This window comes from Chiloscyllium plagiosum, unplaced genomic scaffold (genome assembly GCF_037043375.1).
Source record: "Chiloscyllium plagiosum isolate Xiang-an unplaced genomic scaffold, Cpla_swu_hap1 HiC_scaffold_43, whole genome shotgun sequence".
NCBI classification, from domain to species: Eukaryota; Metazoa; Chordata; class Chondrichthyes; order Orectolobiformes; family Hemiscylliidae; genus Chiloscyllium; species Chiloscyllium plagiosum.
Genome location: NW_028270181.1, coordinates 1,270,510 through 1,294,734, shown reverse-complemented (window position 1 = coordinate 1,294,734; position 24,225 = coordinate 1,270,510).

Genomic DNA, 24,225 nt, shown 5'->3' with positions numbered 1-24,225 from the left:
CTCCCAGCTCTACACCCATACCAGATCCCAGCTCCCAGCCCTGCCGAGTTTTCACCATCCCCCCAGACCTCCCCCTCACTGAGGACGAACGATCAGTCCTCAGCAAAGGACTCACCTTCATCCCCCTCCGTCCACACATCAATTAATTTAATACACGCCGTGACGCCGAACAATTCTTCCGTCGCCTCCGCCTCCGAGCTTACTTTCACAATCAGGATTCCCGCCCACCTTCCGAGGACCCCTTCACCCACCTCCAACACACTGCATCCACCTGGACACCACGCGCTGGCCTATTACCCGCCCTCGACCTCTTCATTTCCAACTGCCGCCGGGACATTAACCGCCTCAACCTGTCGACCCCCCTCCCCCACTCCAACCTCTCACCCTCACAACGCGCAGCCCTCCAATCCCTCTGCTCCAATCCCGACCTCACCATCAAGCCAGCGGATAAAGGGGGCGCAGTGGTAGTCTGGGGCACTGACCTCTACACCGCTGAAGCCAAACGTCAACTCAAGGACACCTCTTCCTACTGCCCCCTCGACCATGACCCCGACCCCCATCACCAAACCATCATCTCCCAGACATTACAGAACCTCATCACCTCAGGAGATCTCCCACCCACAGCTTCCAACCTCATAGTCCGGGAACCCCGCACTGCCCGGTTCTACCTCCTTCCCAAGATCCACAAGCCTGACCACCCTGGCCGACCCATTGTCTCAGCATGCTCCTGCCCCACTGAACTCATCTCTACCTACCTCGACACTGTCCTATCCCCCCTAGTCCAGGAACTCCCCACATACGTTCGAGACACCACCCACGCCCTCCACCTCCTCCAAGACTTCCATTTCCCCGGCCCCCAACGCCTCATCTTCACCATGGATATCCAATCCCTCTACACCTCCATCCGCCATGACCAGGGCCTCCAAGCCCTCCGTTTTTTCCTCTCCAGACGTCCCCAACAGTACCCCTCCACTGACACACTCATTCGTTTGGCCGAACTGGTCCTCACCCTTAACAATTTCTCCTTTGAATCCTCCCACTTCCTCCAGACCAAAGGGGTAGCCATGGGCATAAGTATGGGCCCCAGCTATGCCTGTCTCTTTGTTGGCTACGTAGAACAGTTGATCTTCCGTAATTACACCGGCACCACTCCCCACCTCTTCCTCCGCTACATTGATGACTGCATTGGCGCCACCTCGTGCTCCCGCGAGGAGGTTGATCAATTCATCAACTTCACCAACACATTCCACCCTGACCTTAAATTTACCTGGACCATCTCTGACACCTTCCTTCCCTTCCTGAACCTCTCCATCTCCATTAATGACGACCAACTTGACACTGACATTTTTTACAAACCCACCGACTCCCACAGCTACCTGGATTAGACCTCTTCCCACCCTATCTCTTGCAAAAATGCCATCCCGTATTCCCAATTCCTCCGCCTCTGCCGTATCTGCTCCCAGGAGGACCAGTTCCACCACAGAACACGCCAGATGGCCTCATTCTTTAGATACTGCAATTTCCCTTCCCACGTGGTTAAAGATGCCCTCCAACGCATCTCGTCCACATCCCGCACCTCCGCCCTCAGACCCCACCCCTCCAACCGTAATAAGGACAGAACGTCCCTGGTGCTCACCTTCCACCCTACCAACCTTCGCATAAACCAAATCATCCGCCGACATTTCCGCCACCTCCAAACAGACCCCACCACCAGAGATATATTTCCCTCCCCACCCCTCTCCGCCTTCCGCAAAGACCGTTCCCTCCGTGACTACCTGGTCAGGTCCACGCCCCCCTACGACCCACCCTCCCATCCTGGCACTTTCCCCTGCCACCGCAGGAACTGTAAAACCTGTGCCCACACCTCCTCCCTCACCTCTATCCAAGGCCCTAAAGGAGCCTTCCACATCCAAAGGTTTACCTGTACATCCACTAATATCATTTATTGTATCCGTTGCTCCCGATGCGGTCTCCTCTACATTGGGGAGACTGGACGCCTCCTAGCAGAGCGCTTTAGGGAACATCTCTGGGACACCCGCACCAATCAACCACACCGCCCCGAGGCCCAACATTTCAACTCCCCCTCCCACTCTGCTGAGGACATGGAGGTCCTGGGCCTCCTTCACCGCCGCTCCCTCACCACCAGACGCCTGGAGGAAGAACGCATCATCTTCCGCCTTGGAACACTTCAACCCCAGGGCATCAATGTGGACTTCAACAGCTTCCTCATTTCCCCTTCCCCCACCTCACCATAGTTCCAATCTTCCAGCTCAGCACTGTCCCCATGACTTGTCCTACCTGCCTATCTCCTTTTCCACCTATCCATTCCACCCTCTCCTCCCTGACCTATCACCTTCATCCCCTCCCCCACTCACCTATTGTACTTTATGCTACTTTCATCCCCACCCCCACCCTCCTCTAGCTTATCTCTCCACGCTTCAAGCTCTCTGCCTTTATTTCTGATGAAGGGTTTTTGCCTGAAACGTCGATTTCGCTGCACCTTGGATGCTGCCTGAACTGCTGTGCTCTTCCAGCACCACTAATCCAGAATCTGCTCAATAACAGGTCATCCCAATTAACACTCCCTATCTTACCTAATACTGACCTAATTTGTCCTTCCCCAATTTAGTACCTTCTCACAAGGTCCTGACTTATCCTTACACATAGTTGTCTTAAAACTTAAGGAGTTATGATCACTGTTTCCAAAATGCTCTCCCACTGAAAGGTCAGTCACCTGGCCAGTACAAAGTCCAGTATGGCCCCTCCTTTAGTTGGACTATCCACATACTGTTTCAAGAACCTCTCTTGGATGCACAAAACAAATTCTGTCCCATCTCAGCCTCTTGCTCTAAGGGAGTCCCAGTCCATATTGGGGGGTATTAACGTCACCCACTATGGTGACCCTGTTTTTATTGCATCTTTCCATAATCTACCTACTTATTTATTCCTAAGTGCCTTGGTGTCTGTTGGGGGGCCTATAGTATAATCCCATCTTATTTTTGAGCTGTAAGACATAGCCCTGTGTCTTTTCCAAAATTTTGGAAAAATTTAAAGGTATCCAAAGGAAACAGTTCAGCATCTGTGTTCAGGCTGATGCTGGAACTGTCCTTGTCTGAATTTTTTAAACCCTCCCACCAATACTTGTGTTTTGCCTTGTCTGTTTAGGGAATTTTAAAAGTTGCAGAGTTTAAGTTTTGCCATTTGCTAAAAATACAGGTTGATTACAATAAATAGCTATTCATTTGTTAATGGGATAAAATGTGCAAAGTCAGTTAACCTGAATTTGACAATTAAGTAAAACAGGTAATTCAATAATTAATAAAACTTCCACATCTGTGACATCTCTGGGAACAGTGGGGCTTGATTTCATGTCGTCTACTCCAATGAGTCATGACATTATTTAATGTTAGAACAGAAGCTTTCTTTTACACAAGAGAAATTAAAAAAAACCAATCAAATCAAAATATGATCTATAAAGCCAGTTTCAGGTTCGATCTGACTTGTTGTGGTTCTGATCGCCGAGCTGGGAATTTGTGTTGCAGAAGTTTCGTCCCCTGTCTAGGTGACATCCTCAGTGCTTGGGAGCCTCCTGTGAAGCGCCTCTGTGATCTTTCCTCCGGCATTTGTAGTGGTTTGAATCTGCCGCTTCCGGTTGTCAGTTCCAGCTGTCTATTGCAGTGGTCGGTATATTGGGTCCAGGTCGATGTGCTTATTGATTGAATCTGTGGATGAGTGCCATGCCTCTAGAGGCATTTGTCTGCAACACAAATTCCCAGCTCGGCGAACAGAACCACAACAACGAGCACCCGAGCTACAAATCTTCTCACAAACTTCGATTTAACTTGTCCAATTATAACATTGGCTTGGATTGTAACATTATGTACCATGAGCTGTGTAGTCATTTCTTTAAATTCTCACACAGCTGAAATCTGACATTTTCTCAGCTTTAAATAACAAAACATTCCTGCGCCAGAATTTTCCACAAACTAAACCTTTACACTGAGGTGACTTATTCTTTTAACTGCTCTGAACAGCCTTTTTTATCGAGCACGTCATCAGACTTCATTCACGATATTTGTGACACCTCATGACTAATCTAACAAAAATTTGCTTACCCAAACTTCACTGTTTGTTCTTGCCCTGTTGTAAAACTCCAAATATAAACAAACTTCCATTACCTCTCCAGGAGGCCTCCAGTCATCTGTTCTCTGACACACGCTGGTGTAAAATCATAGTTCTATAAAAATTAAACTAGTTCATGATTAAAGCCCCTTCACAAAAAATAAACCAACAACCATAAATCACTAGTTTGAAATCCAAAGATTTATAAAAAAAATTAATACATATAAATCACATGCCTGTCATCACACTAAACACAGTATTCTACTTTTGACCAAAATAATTTCCCACAAAGAGTTTAGTATCACGTACCCACTAACAATGAAATAGAGAAACGTTGCTAAGAGGCGAGAAGGGGCTGAAACCTCTCATCCCACACTCACCTGATCTTGGACACAAGAAACAGATTCCAAACATCATGTCCATGACCACTTCCTGTTATGAAAAATGTATAATATCTGTACAAATTCATTTTGTTTAAACAAAACAGGGTCCTGTTTGTTAGTAAACATCGTCTGATGCTTTTATACATGTTATAAGCTAATGACATTAAATTATATTCTGGTGTTACTCTTAGCACAGTCTGGATTAGTTAATGGATGATTTCCAAAATCAGAATCACATCTAACGGTGGTATCGTTTCTTGAGGCTGACCAGCAAAAGCTGGTTGAACACATGCTGCCCACTGTGAATGGTCGCTGGAACCGTGCTGTTTGCTATTAATGCCAGTCACTGAGTCTGCAGACCTGGCATCACAATAGCATTGAAACTCAGATATCAGATTACTCATTTGTCTTACAGGCAGAATTTATTTGTGGCTTGACAATATTGTGTTAGGGGAGAAAACTTGTGGATTGACTGCAGAGTAGCAAGTGTGAGACAACTAGCTTTAGCTTTTTCTTCCAGGTATCCATCTGATTCCACAGCAAATGGACCCCTGACCCCATATACTGTCCATCACAAACAGTCTAATTCCTTCAGTACAATATCACCTCCATCCCTGCCTGAGTCCATCTTGACCCATTCCTGTGACACTTCCAGACTCAACTATAACAACACTCTCATGACTTGCCTCCCAGTTCCACTGTTGTAAATGTGATCTCTTTGAAAACTCTGCTGCTTTCTCAAACCAAACCCATTCAACATTATCTTGACAACCTCAATTGGCTCTGAGTGCTCCCATGTTTCGAATTAAAAATTCTCATCATTTTGTTTTAATCCCTTTGCTACTCTGTAACTCCATCCAGCTCGACAAGGCTCTGCCCCAGGAATTTGTTATTCCTGTTTTTGAACGCTAGCAGCAATGTTTGAAAATATCATCTCTGGAGGCTTTCCAGTAAATGCTTCTTTTGTCTCTGCACATATTTCTGTCCAATTGCTTCTGCTGAGACCACCTTGGGTGTATTTTCCTCCATAAGAGATGTCAGATTAATAGAAGTTGCAGACTAGCAGCACCAAGCCCAATACATTGTACATCCATCACTTGTCTTATGTCGTAAATCCTTTGCTGCTTCCTCATTCCTTATTGTGGCAATAGCAGCAATTTTGATAAGATCACAACCAATTTCTTAAGAGTACCATCAATACAGTTCAGAAAAAACAGAGTCTAAGATCTCATACAGTAGCAAAATATTGTGGATTTGAAATCTGAAATATAAACAGAACAAGCAAGAGAAACTGAGCAAGTCTGGGAAAGAGGAACAGGATTAATGTTTCAAGTCTGGAATGACGCCTCATCAGAACTCAAGGTCGAAAACCTGCTGTTCCCTGCATTCCACACAATAAATCCCCTTAACCGATATCACTCAATGATTATTTCACTTACTAACACTGAAGTTGAGAATTGATAGCAAGTGAGTCCAAATCAGTCATTACCCTAAATGTTTCAGCAAACTAATTCCCAGTGGATGCTAATTATGGGACTGAACCAATAGAGAGCAGATGGGCACGGTGCCTGTGGTTAAATTTGGCAATTAATATAAACAGTTCAAACAAGGAAGGCCAGTGCAACCTCCTGGCTGAATGATTGTATATTCACAAAGAAATAATCAGCATTCACTACTTCTCACTTCACTCTCAATTCCATCAATGACATCATTATCATTCCCTGTTTCAACCAACACATGAATAGAAATATGGAAATGGATTCAAATATGTTTGTGTAACTTTAAACAATTCTGAAGAGGAGAGTTGTTTAAATAGACCTTGGATTTGTGCTGCAATATGACCTCAGCAATAAGGACCCTTTCACAATCTATAAACCTTCTCTCCCTAGGAGTGTTATTTGATTGGCCACTTAGCTATTACCTATTTTCCACTTATGCAATTCCACTTCCTCTCCTGAGGTCCTGAGACAAGACAACAGCTAAAGGTCCAGCTCTAGATTGACAATGAACATTGAGGTGGGCTAAAGTCATCCCTGAACTGGAATAGTTCAATGGTAGATTGACTCTCATTATTATCTGTGGACTGAGTGGTGAAGACAATACAAGGAACACCCTTCTAAAACGTGACCTTGGGACCAGACTGTACAACATACTTTAGGGTATCAATCTCAGCCAGGCACAGCAGCAGAGGAGAAGTGTTTTCATTTATCAGACAATAAGACACTTCTCATTGTCAGCCCTGACCTGGAACTGAGAGGAAAGGTGTTGCAAGGGTCAAGGTGGGCAAAAAATAAGAGGAAAACACAGTGTATTTCCCAAACCTTTTCTGCTCCAATTGTTAATTAAATCCAACACAAGATGCCAATAAATTTAGAGAATTTCAGGGATTAGGTGGGAACAAAAAAAAAGGTTAAAATGGTTACTGAGCATTGAATTAAATCTTTGCCTGATATGGAATATAAGACTTTGTTCTCTGGAATTTGGATAGTAATTATATAATCTGAAGAATCTCATGACGAAAGTTATTTATATTGCAAGATACTGCTCTGTTCTGCCACAAACAGAGCCTTTACTGGATATGGGCATTGCTGCTTTCCATCGGACCCTAGTGACAATGGATAGGTTCACCCAACAAGGAACTGGGTGGCATAGATTTCTCATCAATCAAACAGTTCAAAGGGAGACTTCAGTAGCTTTATCACATCTGCTCCACATCACCCGTACAGTAAAGGAGCTGACGTATCGGCCTGTTTTCTTGATGAGCCATGCTAATTCTTTCCAAGGCCAGCAATACTTGAAAAAAATGGCCCATGGTTGCCAGGAAGTGACAAGCTTTGCAAGAGGTATTTGCTTCGTGTGTTGTCTTATTGTCGGGTGCCAACTGTTCAAGTTTCAGAGAAGTATGCGGAGGTTTGGAAAGACGCCTGGTTGGCTGGTACTGTTTCTCCCCAGAATTGTCAAAAGAAACTGTCAATCAGGTTTTGGGACTTGGTGACTGTTCTCACAGCTGGAATTACAGTCTCATCATTTATTAATTTACACTGGGCCATTTCCTCCTTTGTTCAGATGACAACTCTTCGGAAAGAGTACCCTCCAAACAATGGGGAACGACCAAATCAGAGTGATTTAAAAAATTATTCAATGGGTATAAGTGTCACTGGCAGCATTTATTGCCCATCCCTAGCTGCCCCCTTCAGCAAGGCGTTCAATAAGGTTCCCTACAGTAGGCTATTGTACAAAATGCGGAGGAATGGGATTGGGGGAGATATAGCAGTTTGGATCAGTAATTGGCTTGCTGAAAGAAGACAGAGGTGGCGGTTGATGGGAAATGTTCATCCTGGAGTCAGTTACCAGTGGTGTACCGCAAGGGTCGGTGTTGGGTCCACTGCTGTTCGTCATTTTATAAACGACCTGGATGAGGGCGTAGAAGGGTGGGTGAGTAAATTTGCAGACGACACTAAGGTCGGTGGAGTTGTGGATAGTGACGAAGGATGTTGTAGGTTACAGAGAGACATAGATAAGCTGCAGAGCTGGGCTGAGAGGTGGCAAATGGAGTTTAATACGGACAAGTGTGAGGTGATTCACTTTGGTTGGAGTAATTGGAATGCAAAGTACTGGGCTAATGGTAAGATTCTTGTAGTGTAGATGAGCAGAGAGATCCAGGTACACAGATCCAGGTTGACACTTCCAGACAGGGTTGTTAAGAAGGCATACAGTGCTTTAGTTTTTATTAATAGAGGGATTGAGTTCTGGAACCATGAGGTTATGCTACAGCTGTACAAAACTCTGGTGTGGTCGCACTTGGAATATTGTGTACAGTTCTGGTCACCGCATTATAAGGAGGATGTGGAAACTTTGGAAAGGGTGCAGAGGAGATTTACTCGGATGTTGCCTGGTATGGAGGGAAGGTCTTACGAGGAAAGGCTGAGAGACTTGAGGCTGTTTTCGTTAGAGTGAAGAAGGTTGAGAGGTGACTTAATAGAGACATATAAGATAATCAGAGGGTTAGATAGGGTGGACAGGGAGAGCCTTTTTCTAAGTATGGTGACGGCGAGTACGAGGGAGCATAGCTTTAAATTGAGGGGTGATAGATATAGGACGGATGTCAGAGGTAGTTTCTTTACTCAGAGTAGTAAGGGTATGGAATGCTTTGCCTGCAACGGTAGTAGATGCGCCAACTTTAAGTACATTTAAGTCGTCATTAGACAGGCATATGAACGTACATGGAATAATGTAGGTCAGATGGGCTTCAGATTGGTATGACAGGTTGGCGCAACATCGAGGGCCGAAGGGCCTGTACTGCGCTCTATGTCTAAAGTGGGGGTGAGCTGCCTTCTTGACCCACTGCAGTCCCTGTGCTGTAGGTAGACCCACAATGCCTTGGGGAGGGAGTTCCAGGATTTTGACCCAGCGACAATAAAGGATCAGTGATATATTTCCAAATCAACGTGGTGAGTGGCTTGCACAGGATGGTGTATCTGCTGCCCTTGTCCTTCTAGATGGAAGTGGTCATGGGTGTCTATGAAGGCTTGGTGAATTTCTGGACTAAATCTTATAGATGGTACACACTGCTGCTACTGAGCATTGGTAGTGGAGGAAGTGAATCATGGAATCACAGAATTTACAGTACAGAAAGGCCATGTGGCCCATCATGTCTGTACCAGCTCCTGAAAAACTACCCAGCTGGTTCTATCTCCTGATTTGAGATATTCTTGGTGATTTCTATTGATACTATTATTCTGGCATGCATCATATCATTCCTTTTACTTTCTTATTTTTCACATGAATATGTTTCGTCACCCAGTCTTGAGCTTTGGATACCCCATATTTATTCCTCATTGATGTGTACCTACCTTGTACCCTATTCATCTGTCTTTTAAAAGTCTCCCATTTCTCATCCACTGTACTATTAACCAAAATACATTTCCAATCAACCTGCTCCAGTTCAACTTTTAGACCCCTAAAATTTGTCTTTTCCCATCTGGGATCTTAATCGTTGTCTGATTTTTATCCTTTTCCATCTTAATTTTGAACTTTTTATGTTAATATCATTATTTCACAAAAGCTGCCCCAATCAGATGTGTTCTCCACTTGGCCTGCCATATTTTTGAGGAGCAGATCCAGCACAGCTTCCTCCAGAGTAGGGTTGGAAATATGCTCTTCAAAAAGTTCTCAATTGCAGGAAATTCTCCCTTTTCATGCCCCATATTTGACTTTTCCCTCAGTCTACACAAGGGTACTTGAAATCACCAACTATCACGACCTGACTTTTCCTAAAGATTTGTATAATTTACCCACAAATACTCTCTTCTACTTCCTCCCCATCATTTGAAGGTCAATAATAAATACACAACAAGCTCACCACTCCCTTCCTGTTTCTCACCTCGAAGAGTCAGTTCTTCTATAACGCAGTAGTTCCGTTCGCATGCAATCCCGTGTTATAAGGAAATCGCATAATAGCAGCACCGTTTAAACTAATGGAGCTGGAATCATGTTATAACCAATATATGCTTTAAAACTTCACACTTTAGAAACTGTATCCAGTTCCTCAATTGCGTTATAGCGAATTCACATTTAACGAAATGCACTTTATAGCAAAACAACAGGTAGATTGCAAGTCAGGCACTGCATCTCATTCAAGGGTTATGATAGTAACTTTGACCAAGACTGCCACATCATTTTTATCTAGCCTGTATGTATTAAAAAGTTAATAACCCGGGATGTTAAATTTCCAATCGTCTTCTGGATCGAGCCACATTTCTTTCAATGCTACAACATCATACTCCTCGAGCAGTTTCTGGTTCCTTTCCTCCCCATTTTGTTCACCATTGCATGTCCTTTAGCTCTTTCTTGCAATTTGGAAAGTGACCATTTCTTTGTTCACGAGAGTCAAGAGTGTGGTGCTGGAAAAGCACAGCAGGTCAGGCAGCATCCGAGGAGCAGGAGAATCAATGTTCCAGGCAAAGGCCCTTCATCAGGAAGTGTGAGCTTTTCCAGCACCACATTCTTGACTCTAATCACCAGCATCTGCAGTACTCACTTTCGCTTATTTCTTTGTTCACTGTCAACTCTCAAGCCTTCCATCATTTCCTTTTCCCCATTCTCCATCATTTCCTTTTCCCCATTCTCCATCATTTCCTTTTCCCCATTCTCCATCATTTCCTTTTCCCCATTCTCCATCTTTTCTCTTTTGCCTTCACTTCCAAAACTTGTCCATTAGTCAACCACTCCTTACATTTTTAAATCCACAATTTACACACTCAGCCAAGAGCTGAGTTCCATTTCTGCTCAGGTGGATCCTGTCTCTGGTGTGCACCCCCATTTCAGACCTTGTGATGAAGGGTTAGGGTTAGGTTTACAACAACAATCAATATCTTCCTATGTGTCAGGTATGACTCCAAGCAGCAGAGTCCTGATACCTATTGATGCCAGTTTTGCCAGGGCTCCTTGATGCCACACTTGGTTGAATGTGGCCTTGATGCCAAGGGCTGTCCCTCTCCCTTCCCCACTGGAATTCAGCTCTTTTGTCCAGCTTGAACCAAGGCTGTAACGAGGTCAGGAGCTGAGTGGCCCTGGTGGAACCCAAATTGGGCGTCACTGAGCAGGTTATTGCTGAGCAGATGTTGCTGACCCCTTCCATCACTTCACTGATGATGGAGAGTAGACTGATGGGGCAGGAATTGACTGGGTTGGATTTGTGCAACTTTTTAAGTACTGAACATATTTGGTTAATTTTCCACATTGTTGTGTAGATGCCAGTGTTGTAATTGTACTGGAACAGCCTGGCTAGCGGAGCAGCAAGCTCTGACAATAGACAATAGGTGCAGGAGTAAGCCATTCTGCCCTTCCAACCTGCACCATCATTCAATATGATCATGGCTGATCATCCTTAATCAGTATCCTGTTCCTGCCTTATCTCCATAACCCTTGATTCCACTATCCCTGAGAGCTCTATCCAACTCTTTCTTAAATGAATCCAGAGACTGGGCCTCCACTGCCCTCTGGGGCAGAACATTCCACACAGCCACCACTCTCTGGGTGAAGAAGTTTCTCCTCATCTCTGTCCTAAATGGTCTACCCCGTATTTTTAACTTGTGTCCTCTGGTTCGGCACTCACCCATTAGCGGAAACACGTTTCCTGCCTCCAGAGTGTCCAATCCTTTAATAATTTAATATGTCTCAATCAGATCCCCTCTCAGTCTTCTAAACTCAAGGGTATACAAGCCCAGTCGCTCCAGTCTTTCAGCATAAGGTAGTCCCGCCATTCCAGGAATTGACCTTGTGAACCTACGCTGCACTCCCTCAACAGCCAGAATGTCTTTCCTCAAATTTGGAGACCAGAACTGCACACAGTACTCCAGGTGTGGTCTCACCAGGGCCCTGTACAGCTGCAGAAGAACCTCTTTGCTTCTATACTGAATCCCTCTTGTTATGAAGGCCAGCATGCTATTAGCTTTCTTCACTACCTGCTGTACCTGCATGCTTACCTTCATTGACTGGTGTACAAGAACACCCAGATCTCTTTGTACTGTCCCTTTACCTAACTTGACTCCATTTAGGTTGTAATCTGCCTTCTTGTTCTTGCCACCAAAGTGGCTAACCATACATTTATCCACATTAAACTGCATCTGATCACTCACCTAACCTGTCCAGGTCACCCTGTCATCTCCTAACATCCTCCTCACATTTCACTCTGCCACCCAGCTTAGTATCATCAGCAAATTTGCTAATGTTATTGCTAATACCATCTTCCATATCATTAACATATATTGTAAAAAGCTGTGGTCCCAGCACTGATCCCTGCGGTCTCCCACTGGTCACTGCCTGCCATTCCGAAATGGAGCCGTTTATCACTACTCTTTGTTTCCTACCAGCCAACCAACTTTCAATCCAAGTTAGTACTTTGCCCCCAATACCATGTGCCCTAATTTTGCTCACTAACCTCCTATGTGGGACTTTATCAAAAGCTTTCTGAAAGCACAAATACCATTGCCAGAATGTTGTCAGGGCCTGTAGCTTTCACAGTATACACTGTCTCCAACCGTTTCCATATCACATGGAGTGGATCAAATTGGCTAAAGTCTGGTCTCTGTGACACTGGGGACCACTAGAGGAGGCCAAAATGGATCATCCATTTGGCATTTCTGGCTGAAGATTGCTGTGAATGCTTTAGCCTTATCTTTTGTACTGATGTGCTGGGCTTTTCCATCATTGAAGATGGAGATATTTGTGGAGACTCCCCCTCCTCCAGAGAGTTGTTTAATTGTCGATCACCTTCATGACTGCATGTGGCATGACTGCAGAGCTTAGATCTGATCTGTTGGTTGTGGGATCGCTTAGCACTATCACTGACTGCTAATGCTGTTTGGCAAGTAGTCCTGTTTGGTGGCTTCACCAGGTTGACAGCTCAGTTTCAGGTACACCTGGTGCTGCTCCTGACATGCCCTCCTGCACTCTCCATTGAACCAGGGTTGATCCTCTGGCTTAATGGTAATGGTTGAGTGGGGGATATGCCAGCCCACGAGGTTCCAGATTGTGCTGGAGTAGAATTCTGCTGCTGTTGATGGTCCCAAACACCTCAAGGATGCCGAGTCAAGAGTTGGTAGATCTTTCGAAGTCTGTCCCATTTAAAATGGTGATAATGTCTCACACCACAATGGAGGATATTCTCAATATGAAGATGAGACTTCGTCTCCACAAGGACTGTACAGTGGTCACTCTTACTGATAAAGTCATGGACAGATGTATCTGCAGCTGGCAGGTTGGTAAGGATGAGGTCCATGCGTGTTTTTCCCTCTTGTTGGTTCCCCTCACCACTTGCCGCAGACCCAGTATAGCAGCTATGCTTGTGATTGTGTGTAACAAAGGACAGACAGGGGTTTCACAGCTAGGTACTGACTTTGAATAAAACATCTGGATGTATTTTGTCCAGTTTAATTTTTGGATTGAATTACTGAGAGTCATAAAGATTTCTGAAATGACGCTGCAGTAACCACTGTGGTTCAAATTGCCAGAATCAAAATGGTATTCCAGAGCTTTGTGAAATGATGGATTAGGAGGTGGTTTACAGATGGGGTTTGATATCCACGACTGTATTATGATGAATTCTATCTCCAAATTTCTTGATCCAGAAACATAGAAATGTGGCCATTAACAGAACCAGATCTCATTCACAGTGTCCGTGGACATGATTAACAATCACAGCCTCGTCTACACTAGACCTGTTAAAACTTGGATAGGTCGCAATAAGATCCCCTCTCATTCTTCTGATCCCATCATAACTGGTCCAGTTTCTCTCCACAAGTCAGTCTCACCCTCACAGGAATCAGTCTGGTAAGCCTTTGTTGAACTCCCTCTGTAGCCAGAACTTCCTTCCTCAGATAAGGAGACCAAAACTACACACAATACCCCAATGTGGATTCCCAAGACACTATACAATTCCAATAAGATATTTTCATCCTATGCTCAAATCCTCTTGCAATAAAGGCCAACATATTATTTTCCTTCCTAATTGCTTGCTGTAGCTGCCTGTTCACTTTCAGTGATTCATGAACAAAGACACTGAGGTCCCTTTGATATTCAACACTTCCCAGTCTCTTACTATTTAAGACATACGCTGTATCTATGTCATTCCTCCCAAAGTGGATAATCTCACAGTTCTCCAGATTGTAATCCAACCCATCTTCTATCTATTGCTGACTCCCTACACCATGAGCTTCTATTTTCCACAATAACCTCAATGTGACAGATTATCAATTACCTTCTAGAAATTTGAATACAACTACAAAGTCAAAGGATTTGGTTCAAAATGTTTTTCCTTTGATGAAACCATGCTGACTTTTCCCATTTCCTTTTTGAAGTGAGGAGTAAGAAGCTCCTCAGGGTGGATGAGAAGCTTGGTTTGAGTCATTTGCCACTCCCTATACTGCGGCTTCAGGCCATTACATTTTAACTTTGAACTCCATTTATGCAGAGTTCTGCTGATTTGTTTTCTAGAAATGAAAAACCACGCAATTGGTTCCTGATGCACACAATGCCAAGAGAAGCAAACTATTGACTGGTTTGTTCTGAAGAACAGTTGTACTGGACTCAAAATATTAACTCTGTTTCTTTCTGCAAAGTTGCTGCCAGACCTGCTGAGTTTCTCCAGCAATTCCTGTTTTAAAAACATCTACCAGAATTGCCTGGGACCACCCCCCAAAAGGCACCTGACTTGGAGTGACTACAGCAATGTCACTTTGGCATTGCCTTGGTGGAGACCTGCAGCAGAGAACCAGAGGCAGAGCAAAACACCAGTGTGTCACTATAAGAAATTATTCAGATTTGCAAAAAAGCTTCAACTAAATACCACATTGTAGGGCATTAGAGGCTTCAAGAAAGAATAGAAGTCTTTCAACTCCACAGCTAAGATTTTTATTCAATATTTGGATGTGGCTATCAAGTGGCAAGTCTACATTTATTGCCTGTCCCTAGTTGCCCCTTGAGTAGGTGGGGGTGAGCTGCCTTCTTGAACTGCTACAGTCCATAGGTAGACCGACAATGCCCTTAGGGAGAGAGCTCCAGGATTTTAGCCCAGCGACAGTGAAGGAACAGTGATACATTTCCAACTCAGGATGGTGAGTGGTTTGGAGAGGAACTTGCAGAATCTGCAGCAGGTGGTGAGGGAAACCAACAAGTAGGGAAAAATATACTTGACCTCATCCTCACTGGGATGGCATTTTAAGTAACAATAATATATAGAACCTTTCCAAGAGAATTAAATAAATATTGGACCCTGCAACAAAACAGCACTCCCTCAGTGCTGACCCTCCGGTAGTGCGATGCTCCCTCAGTGCCGACCCTCTGACAGTCCGATACTCCCTCAGTGCTGACCCTCCGACAGTGCGGCACTCCCTCAGCGCTGACCCTCCGACAGTGTGATGCTCCCTCAGTGCTGACCCTCCAACAGTGCAGCACTCCCTCACCACTGACCCTCCGACAGTGCAGCACTCCCTCACCACTAACCCTCCAACATTGCGGCACTCCCTCAGCACTGACCCTCCGACAGTGCAGCACTCCCTCAGCACTGACCCTCCGACAATGCAGCACTCCCTCAGCACTGACCCTCCAACAGTGCAGCACTCCCTCAGTGCTGACCCTCTGACAATCCGATGCTCCCTCAGTGCTGACCCTCTGGCAGTGCAGCACTCCCTCAGCAATGACCCTCCGACAGTGCAGCACTCCCTCAGCACTGACCCTCCAACAGTGCAGCACTCCCTCAGTGCTGACCCTCCGACAGTCCGATGCTCCCTCAGTGGTGACCCTCCGCCAGTGCAGCACTCCCTTAGTGCTGACCCTCCGACAGTGCAGCACTCCCTCAGCACTGATCCTCTGACAGTGCAGCACTCCCTCAGTGCTGACCCTCCAGCAGTCCGATGCTCCCTCAGTGGTGACCCTCCGACAGTGCAGCACTCCCTCAGCTCTGACTCTCCATCAACTCCCTTGTCTACTGCCCTTGTCCTCCTAGATGGAAGCAGTTGTGGATTTAGAAGGTGCTGTCTGAGGATCTTTGGTGAATTTCTGCAGTGCATCTTGTAGATAGTACATACTGCTGCTACTGAGCATTGGGGGTGGAGGGAGGGGATACTTGTGGATATGGTGCCAATCAAACAGGCAGCTTTGTCCCCCTAGGTTTTGTGAAAATATGCCGCACTGTCGGAGGGTCAGCGCTGAGGGAGCGCCACACTGTCGGAGGGTCAGCGCTGAGGGAACGCCGCACTGTCGGAGGGTCAACACTGAGGGAGCGCCGCACTGTCGGAGGGTCAGCGCTGAGGGAGCGCCGCACTGTCGGAGGGTCAGCGCTGAGGGAGCGCCGCACTGTCGGAGGGTCAGCGCTGAGGGAGCGCCGCACTGTCGGAGGGTCAGTGCTGAGGGAGCGCCGCACTGTCGAAGGGTCAGCGCTGAGGGAGCACCACACTGTCGAAGGGTCAGCGCTGAGGGAGCGCCTCACTGTCGAAGGGTCAGCGCTGAGGGAGCGCCGCACTGTCGGAGGGTCAGCGCTGAGGGAACGCCGCACTGTCGGAGGGTCAACACTGAGGGAGCGCCGCACTGTCGAAGGGTCAGCGCTGAGGGAGCGCCGCACTGTCGGAGGGTCAGCGCTGAGGGAGCGCCGCACTGTCGGAGGGTCAGCGCTGAGGGAGCGCCGCACTGTCGGAGGATCAGTGGTGAGGATGTGCTGTTTTGTTGGAGGGTCCACTGTTTATTTAATCCTCTTGGAAAGTTTGTATGAACTGTATCAAAAGGTTCAGTATATTAATTGTTGCCTCAAATGCCATCCCAATCTGGAACCTGGTTTTGTCAAAACATCCCCAGCTGTTGACCCAGGTAGCAACTCATTTGTTTGAGCTTTTGCGGAAGATTCCGGAGTGTTTTGAGCCAGCAGCTCCCTCACCTTACGGCCGAGTTCTCAATTTAAGGTGTAAAGTATTTCATCAGGTAATCGATTTGATATTTTGATATTAATGAAATTCCCTCTGGGTCAACCCTTTTCTGGGGGAGTGACCTCACTGTCCAAGAAACCATGGTAACCATTGGCTGCTGCTTCAAACAATCATCTTCACAAATTTGCCAATCCTCAGATAGAAGGAGAGATTGGGTGGGATCAGGCACAGGGCAATCACCAAAGTCCTAAGAGGTTTACAGATACCACGATCTGAGTTTGTCAGGGAGGTGAAAATCCCCTTGTCCCATCCAGTCTGCGTTCTCTTTTTCAATGTCTGTCCTTGAAAGAAGCAGCAACACGTTCAGCAGTTACACATCCTACAAAACACTGACCTCTTGTGTTTTCTCACGGAGTGTAACAACTGCTTTCTTGTCTTGAAAGCATGTCTCTGTTATTGATCATTCCAATCTCAGGCACAGTTATGAAACGCATGACATTACAGGAGGACAAAATGTATTTAAATACAATGCAATCTGTTCAATGTACTATTATTAAATTGATTGTCAGAATGAAAGAGAGGATCCAGGTGCTGCTGTAAATCTGAAACTAAAGCAGAAAATGCTAGAAATTCCATGTCAGTGAGCGCCCGGCCCAGAACTGAGGCATTAATTCTTCAAGTGGCATGAGCACAGATCATAACTCCAGATTACCTTCAGACAGACTGAACTTTTCATTCCAATGAAGTTTACAAATTCAAAAGGACTGCTCCAGTAAGAAATGACAGTAACTGTGAATTCCGTGAATGTCTGGCAGAGTCTTCTCATGCTATAGAAAATCACTTTTGTGCAGAGTCAGAGAATCTTCAAATGAAAAGGTTAAAAAAAGAGATGACAAAAGACTGACTCTTCCACCCCCTCTCAGCTGAAGGCTACCTCCCACAGACATGGCTGTGTTTACTGTTCCAGGTTTATACAAGAGCTGTGTTAAAAGTGAATCTGTGTGTTAGTGGCTTGACATCATGCCGTGTGGGCCAGTGTGCTGTGCAAGTTACAGCTTGAGAAAAGACATTAAACACCCCTGCACTGCGAGCACAAAGAAACAACACACTGTCTCTCTGAGCGCTGTCAAAGAGCAACTGTCAAAAGAAACAAAAGAATTTCAAACAGTGAAAAGCCAAGAATCTCAAAATTAATTGTTCAATGAGCAATGTTAACGCTATTACTCTTACCTACTGAAACTTCTCCAATGTTCAACCAACTGCTCTGACAAATAATTCAGAGGCTGCCTTGATCTCTTTTTATAAATTATGTTTGAACTTGCCAATTGTGCCTAATCTGTGTGCATGTTTGTCATATTATTATTTCTCCTTGCTTTTAGGAACCAATTAACTCCCTCTTCTTTAACTCCAGAAACCTGGTGACATTAGCTCCTTTTGAAATATCAGTTCATTGAGAAGAATGGCTCCACAAAGTAAGGGATTTAAAAAACACATTTACCAACAGAGCGGGGAAGGGGGGGGGGGGGGGGGGGGGGGGGTGGGTGGGTGTAGGACAGCAGGTGAATAAAGAGGGCGAGATGGTTTATCCTTCCTCACCCAAGAGCTTAAAGATAAATCAGTGATAGACCAAGAGAGGACACTCAATAGGAATCTCAGCTCATGTGAAATGAACCAGCATATTGAGCTCTTACTCCAGAAGGTCACATACCACATCGACTCTGACAGTGGGAGCTGCACTGTTGCAGGATCAGCCAGAGTGTCAAACTCAGGCTTCATGTGAGCTTGAAATATCCCATGACTGCAGACGGACTGACAGTCTGGTTGGGGTCCTGGACCAAGACCTAAAACAAATTCTCTGGTATGATCACATTGGTGTTTGTTGGAGCTTGCTGTGCACAGATTGTTTGTTCTGCTCACTACATTGTGACAGTGGCCGCTCTTCAAAAGAACCTGATAGGCTACAAAGATGTTTGAGATGTTCGTGAGCCAGGAGAAATGTTCAGTGGAAGTTACCAGTGTCAGATTTGCAGTTTCTGAAGAAGAATCACATACTGTGCATGAAACGTTTCCCTCTCCACAGCTGCTCCACTGAGTTTCTGCAGCAATTTCTGTTCTTATTTTAGATCTTCAGCCTCTGTAGGATGTCGCTTTATGAATGTGAGATTGTTTTGTATCTGGTTGTGTGTGCAGACTGGCAGTCATTTTTTACAAACCAGGATGTTTCCCGTGCACCAATGGGAGCTGGAGACTGACAACTAAGGAATAAGGTAAATGAGCTGGTGGTGCAGATTGAAATGAGCAGGTATGATATGGTGGGCATCATGGAGATATGGCTGCAGGGATCAGGATTGGGAGCTGAATATTCAAAGATATAGGTCTTATCGAAAAGATTGGTAGATGGGCAGAGGGGGTAAGGTTGCCTTATTAGTGAGAAATGAAATTAAATCAATAGGAAAAAACAGAGTTAGAGTTAGATGGTGTAGAATCTGTGCTGGTAGAACTGAGGAACTGCAAAGGTAAAACAAACATCGTTGAAGTTATGAACAGGCTCCCAAACAGTAGTCAGGAGCTGGGGCACAAGATACACCAGGAGGTAGAAAAGACGTGTAGAAAAGGCAATGTTACAATGATCATGGGGGATTTCAATATGCAGATGGACTGGGAAAATCAGTTTGGTAGTTGATTGCACAAAAAGGAATTTGTGGAATGTCTATGAGATGGCTTTTTTTCAACTTGTGATGGAGCCCACTAGGGAACAGGCAATACTGGATTTAGTGTTATAGAACATAGAAGAACACAGCGCAGAACAGGCCCTTTGGCCCTCGATGTTGCGCCGATCCAAGCCCACCTAACCTACACTAGCCCACTATCCTCCATATGCCTATCCAATGCCCGTTTAAATGCCCATAAAGAGGGAGAGTCCACCACTGCTACTGGCAGGGCATTCCATGAACTCACGACTCGCTGAGTAAAGAATCTACCCCTAACATCTGTCCTATACCTACCCCCCCTTAATTTAAAGCTATGCCCCCTCGTAATAGCTGACTCCATACGTGGAAAAAGGTTCTCATGGTCAACCCTATCTAAACCCCTAATCATCTTGTACACCTCTATCAAGTCACCCCTAAACCTTCTTTTCTCCAATGAAAACAGGCCCAAGTGCCTCAGCCTTTCCTCATACAATCTTTCTACCATACCAGGCAACATCCTGGTAAACCTCCTCTGCACCCATTCCAGTGCCTCCACATCTTTCCTATAGTATGGCGACCAAAACTGCACACAATACTCCAGATGCGGCCGCAACAGAGTCTTATACAACTGCAACGTGACCTCAGGACTCCGGAACTCAATTCCTCTACCAATAAAAGCCAGTACGCCATATGCCTTCTTCACCGCACTATTTACCTGGGTGGCAACTTTCAAAGATTTGTGTACATGGACACCACGATCCCTCTGCTCATCCACACTACCAAGTATCCGTCCATTAGCCCAGTACCCCATCTTTTTGTTACTCTTACCAAAGTGAATCACCTCACACTTAGCTACATTGAACTCCATTTGCCACCTTTCTGCCCAGTTCTGCAGCTTATCTATATCTCGCTGAAACCTGCCACATCCTTCCTCACTGTCAACAACTCCCCCGACTTTCGTATCATCCGCAAACTTGCTCACCCAACCTTCTAGCCCCTCCTCCAGGTCATTTATAAAAATGACAAACAGCAATGGTCCCAAAACAGATCCTTGCGGAACACCGCTAGTGACGGCACTCCAAGATGAACCTTTACCATCAACTACTACCCTCTGTCTTCTTCCAGCCAGCCAATTCCTAATCCAAACCTCCAACTCACCCTCAATGCCATACCGCCATATTTTTTGAAGTAGCCTACCATGGGGAACCTTATCAAACGCCTTACTAAAATCCATATACACCACATCTACCGCTTTCCCCTCGTCCACCTCCTTAGTCACTTTCTCAAAGAATTCAACAAGGTTTGTGAGGCACGACCTGCCCTTCACAAAACCATGCTGACTATCCTTGATCACATTATTCCTATCCAGATGTTCATAAATCCTATCCCTTACAATTCTCTCTAAGATTTTGCCCACAACAGAAATGAGACTCACCGGCCTATAGTTACTAGGGTTATCCCTACTCCCCTTCTTGAACAAGGGAACCACATTTGCTAGCCTCCAGTCTTCTGGCACTACTCCTGTAGACAACGAGGACATAAAAATCAAGGCCAATGGCTCTGCAATCTCCTCCCTTGCTTCCCAGAGAATCCTAGGATAAATGTCATCAGGCCCAGGGGACTTATCTATTTTCACCCTTTCTAGAATTTCCAACACCTCTTCCCTACATACCTCAAAGCCATCCATTCTACTCAATTGTGACTCAGTATTCACATCGGCAACAATGTCCTGTTCCTGAGTGAATACTGACGAAAAGTATTCATTCAGTGCCTCCCCAATCTCTTCAGCCTCCACACGCAACTTCCCACTACTATCCTTGACTGGACCTATTCCTACCCTAGTCATTCTTTTATTCCTGACATACCTAGAGAAAGCCTTAGGGTTTTCCCTAATCCTACCAACTAAGGACCTTTCATGTCCCCTCCTTGCTGCTCTTAGCTCTCTCTTCAGGTCCTTCCTGGCTACCTTATAACTCTCAATCACTCCAATTGAACCTTCACGCCTCATCTTTACATAGGCCACCCTCTTCCATTTAACAAGGGATTCCAATTCCTTATTAAACCACGGCTCCCTCACACGACTCTTTCCTCCCTGCCTGACAGGTACATACTTATCAAGGACACTCAATAGTTGCTCCTTGAACAAGCTCCACATATCAATTACGCCCTTGCCTTGAAGCCTACTTTTCCAAGCCACGCACCCTAAGTCATGCCTCACCGCATCATAATTTCCCTGCCCCCAGCTAAAACTCTTGCCCTGCAGTGCACACTTATCCCTCTTCATCACTAGAGTAAAAGCCACCGAATTGTGGTCACTGTCCCCAAAGTGCTCACCTACCTCTAATTCTAACACCTGGCCTGGTTCGTTACCCAGAACCAAATCCAGTATGGCCTCACCTCTTGTTGGCCTATCCACATATTGTGTCAGGAAACTCTCCTGCACACATTGAACAAACACCGACCCATTTAACGAACTCGAGCTATAGCTTTCCTAATCAATATCAGGAAAGTTAAAGTCCCCCATAACAACCACCCTATTACTTTCACTCTTCTCTTGAATCATCCTCGCAATCCTTTCTTCTACGTTTCTAGGACTATTAGGAGGCCTGTAAAAAACTCCTAACTGGGTGACCTCACCTTTCCTATTCCTAACCTCAGCCCAAACTACCTCAGATGGCGAGTCTTCATCCATCGTCCTTTCCACAGCTGTAATACTATCTTTGACAAGCAATGCCACACCTCCCCCTCTTTTACCCCCACCTCTGACCCTACTAAAACATTTAAACCCTGGAACCTGCAACAGCCAATCCTGTCTCTGTTCTACCCATGTCTCCGTAATAGCCACAACATCGAAGTCCCAGGTACCATCCCAAGCTGCAAGTTCACCTACCTTATTTCGTATACTTCTTGCATTGAAGTATACACACTTCAAGCCACTTTTCTGTTTACAGGCACCCTCCTTTGAAATTGATGCCATGTTCCTAACCTCCCTCCACTCCAGGTCCTGCACCCTAAAGCTACAGTCTAGGTTCCCATGCCCCTGCAGAGTTAGTTTAAACCCCCCCCAAGAGCACTAGCAAACCTCCCACCAAGGATACTGGTGCCCCTCAGGTTCAGGTGCAGACCATCCTGTTTATAGAGGTCCCACCTTTCCCAGAAAGAACCCCAGTTATCCAAATACCGGAATCCCTCCCTCCTGCACCATCCCTGTAGCCATGCATTTAACTGTTCTCTCTCCCTATTCCTCGACTCTCTATCACGTGGCACGGGTAACAAACCAGAGACGACAACTCTGTTCGTTCTAACTCCAAGCTTCCAACCTAGCTCCCTGAAAGCCTGCCTAACATCCTCAGCCCTCCTCCTACCTATGTCATTGGTGCCAATGTGGACCACGACTTCGGGCTGCTCCCCCTCCCCCTTAAGGACCCGGAAAACACGATCAGAGACATCACGTACCCTTGCACCTGGGAGGCAACATACCAAACGTGAGTCTCTCTCGTTCCCACAAAACCTCCTATCTGTGCCCCGAACTATTGAGTCTCCAATAACTATTGCTCTGCTCTTCTCCACCCTTCCCTTCTGAGCAGCGGGGACAGGCTCCATGCCAGAGGCCTGAGCCCCGTTACTTACCCCTGGTAAGTCCCCCCCCCCCCCCACAAGTATCCAAAACGGTATACTTGTTCTTGAGGGGAACGGCCGCAGGGGGTCCCTGCACTGGCTGCTTCCTCCCAGTCCCCCTCACTGTCACCCATCTGTCTGCAATCTTTGGAGTTACTACTTCCCTAAAGCTCCGATCTATGACCCCCTCTGCTTCCCGAATGATCCTAAGTTCATCCAACTCCAGCTCCAGTTCCCTAACACGGTCTTGGAGGAGCTGGAGATGGGTGCACTTCCCGCAAGTGTTATCAGCAGGGACGTCCATGGCATCCCTCACCTCAAACATGTTGCAAGAGGAACATTGCACTGCCTTCACTGCCATCCCTCTAAAAGTAACTTTTCTAAAAAAAAAACTGGGTCTAAAGAATAGAACAAGCAAAATGCAGTACTTACCTACTTACCACAACGGGTCTAATTATTTAGGTTAGAGGAGGAGGGCGGGTGGGAGGCACTACCTCTGTAGTGCCTGGGGTTCTTCTCCTGCGCGCTTTTAAAGGGAAAAAACCTACCCAGGTAAGCTTACGCTCTACCTGCTTCCGGGTCCCCGCTGCCCCTCTGGTCTTCGTCACTTCCCCCTGCTGCTCCCGCTCTGTGAAGAGAGTAAAAAACACCGCTGCCTGCTACCGGTAAGTAATTTTAAAACAAACTGTCTCACCTTAGCTGTAGCCTTCCGGGTTCCTTTAAACTCTGCTGCTGCTCGCACTCAAAATGAGGCAGATGGGCCTATGAAGACTGACATGAAGTAGTTGTGCAATGAGGCAGACTTGATAAGGGAGAGTAAGGTGAAGGTGCCCTTAGAGAGTCAGTGATCATAATATGATTGAACATACTCTGCAATTTGAGAAGGAGAAGACAGAATCAAAAGTAACGGTATTATAGCTGAATAAAGGCAATGACAGAGGCATAAGGGAGGAGTTGGGTAGAATTGACTGGGAGAGGAGCCCAGCAGGAAAG